Source organism: Monodon monoceros, unplaced genomic scaffold, assembly GCF_005190385.1.
Source record: "Monodon monoceros isolate NGI ecotype Baffin Bay Population unplaced genomic scaffold, NGI_Narwhal_1 Super_Scaffold_8, whole genome shotgun sequence".
In the NCBI taxonomy this organism is placed as follows: domain Eukaryota; kingdom Metazoa; phylum Chordata; class Mammalia; order Artiodactyla; family Monodontidae; genus Monodon; species Monodon monoceros.
In genome coordinates this window covers 12719227-12721712 of record NW_021703785.1, presented here as the reverse complement: position 1 = coordinate 12721712, position 2486 = coordinate 12719227, and the positions used below count along the sequence as shown (strand labels likewise).

Below are 2486 nucleotides of genomic sequence, written 5' to 3'. Positions count from 1 at the left end.
TTGCAAAGTGAATGGTTTTTCAGTGCCACTGTAATACAAGGTACTACACAGGTTGTAATGATCCATACAAAGAGAGGAAGTTTGATGCTTCTTGGCTCTATTCAACCCCTGACAAACCTAGGGATTTCTTATGACTACAATACAAAAGTTGGATCTTAAAAGAGACAGTGTGTCTTTTCCGTGAAAGAAGTGTAGCTGTTACTAAAGAAACCACAAAAAGCACGTAAGTTTTACACAGTATATGAGACTTCTAAAATGCTAGTTCAACACTGTATTCACCAACAAAATCCTCTTGAAACATGCCTGCCAAAAAAGCTCAGATATGAAGCTTCACTTCAAATCCATGTAAGCTCTTAATTTTAATTCACTTATTCACATTACTAGTTTAAAATGAGGTATCAGATGCTCTTTGGTTTCAATTCTCCTAAAAATTTCCTCTTGATTCTTAGTTCTTTTGCCATCTGCCTTCACTGTTGATTCTGGTGGCTCAAATATAACACTCATATTTTGATAAGGAATCAAGAAATAATGATTGACATATTTTACCACATATTTTGACAGGACACTTGCCCGCAATTATTTTAAGCAAAAACTTGGTGTGTTACACTATAGCAAGATAATGCAAGGGTAAGTTATTCATTTTAAGATAATGGAGCGATAGGGCTGTAGGACACTGCTAAAGCTGAGTACATCTTTGTAGTAGTTTGATAATTGACCAAAAAAACGATGATAAAAGAACATCTGTTTTATTGATGAACTCAGACCAAAATTCTCTCTACATGATGACCTTGTGCGGAAGAGGAAGGCTGAAGAGGTATGCCATGATCAAACCTTAGTTAGAACTATAGAAACTTATTATTCCCAAGAAATGTGAGATGGTAATGGATGGGTGTAGACTAGTTCGAGGAGGACATAGCTTATGGAAGGTAAATCCAATTACCAGTTATTGCAAAATATAATCCAGGAATATTTAGGGACATAACTTCTCCTAAATTTGACGTTATGGGTGGGAGAGAGTGTGTAATTAAGATCTAATGCCACAGAGAGAACAGTAAGTTTCAAAACTGAGTTGTTAAAAACGTTTTAGGAGGCACGCATGGAGGACCCATGCAACTGCTGCTGTATGTCTAAGGACCCGACATTTTCTCACCCTAAAGTCCCTGTTTTGTCAGTTCACCCCACTTTTCAGCCCACATCCCTCAGCACTATTTCCGTGTCTATCATTTAGGCAGAATGCCACGGAGACGACGTTAAAAGGGAAATCCATCACTCTCGCCCGCAACACATCCTGTTTCTTTGCCCGAATAGGGTGCCGCGACCCACCTCTCAATCACTGACCCCTCCCAGACCCCACCAGCTCTTCCCCTTCTCCATACTACCGGCCCTTGGTGGCAAGAAAACCGCGAATTCTGGTTGGCTCAGCGCAAGTCTCCGTCTTTCTTCAGCTCACCTATGATTGGTTGGCAGAGTGTGCGCAGGGGCAAACGCCCAGCCTGGCCAACAGTGGCAGATGGGATAGCTGAGCCTGCGACTAGAGTTTTCCTCCATTGGCTGATGGGTCAGTGTCACGTGGCATGAAGCGGCTCTCTATTGGTCGAGAATGATACCACGGGGTCCAAAAGCGCGGGCTGGTTGGCTGAAATGAATCCCAACTTCCTACTAGATGCCCCGGCTGGCTGTTGCTATGAGGTGTTCCCGGGCCTTCTGGCTGCTGCGGGGGAATCCGCTCTCCCGGTTTTCCAGGCGCCCGTATCTGACAGGGCGTGGGAAGAGCTCGACTTTTATCAGGCACTGAAGAAGGGCGGGGCTGGGGAAGGTGGGAGGGACCCCCGGCGACGTCACAGAGCGACGGCCCGGCTGCCGCGGTTTCTGGCCTTCGCCGCCTCGGGCAGTGGGCTGGATGGGGGTCTGTCACTTCCCCCTCAGTGTCCTGACGCTTAAAACAAAGCTGCATTTCGTTGTATTTATGCTCCTCCCTTAAAGCTTCTTATGTTTATACAAGATAAAACCAAAGCTCTCAGGAATGCTGACAGACTGGGTGGTGCCCAGCAAGGCCCTCATGCGAAGGCCTCCTTCTGGACCTTGCCAGTATCTTCTTCTCCCCGCCTCATGTTAAAGCCCGGAGATTTTTCTGGCCCCTCCAACATCTTGTCTCCGCCAAATTCTGACCGTGGCGTTCTCAAGTAGAAGCGGCTCCCGTCGCAGGAGGAAGAACTGCGCATGCTCAGTACGCAGGCCCCGGGGTTCAACGGGGCAGACGGGGTGGGGTGTTGTTGGGTAACCCAGGTGGCTGTTTATCTAAACGCGGGCGGAGGCTTCCGCGACGCGCCGAGCTTCCTGGGAGCGCGCGCGCGGCCGGTCGCCTAGGCGACGGGGGGAGCAGGGGCGGGGCCGCGCCGCCGGGCTCCGCCCCGGGCCGCCGGGCCCCGCCCCCAGCAGCGCTGCGGCTCGGGCTCGGGCGCGCGCTTCGGCGCCGGGAAGAGCGG

General features: G+C 49.5%; 1 protein-coding gene across 1 annotated transcript in view; it reads left to right on the top strand.

The window, feature by feature from the left end:
* Positions 1-1871: 1871 nt before the first annotated feature.
* RAP2A (RAP2A, member of RAS oncogene family) overlaps positions 1872-2486 on the top strand; it is a 41535-nt gene continuing 40920 nt past the window's right edge. The window contains exon 1 of the mRNA XM_029210520.1: positions 1872-2227. The gene's annotated coding sequence lies outside the window, so the exon portion shown is untranslated. The remainder of the gene's footprint in view (positions 2228-2486) is intronic.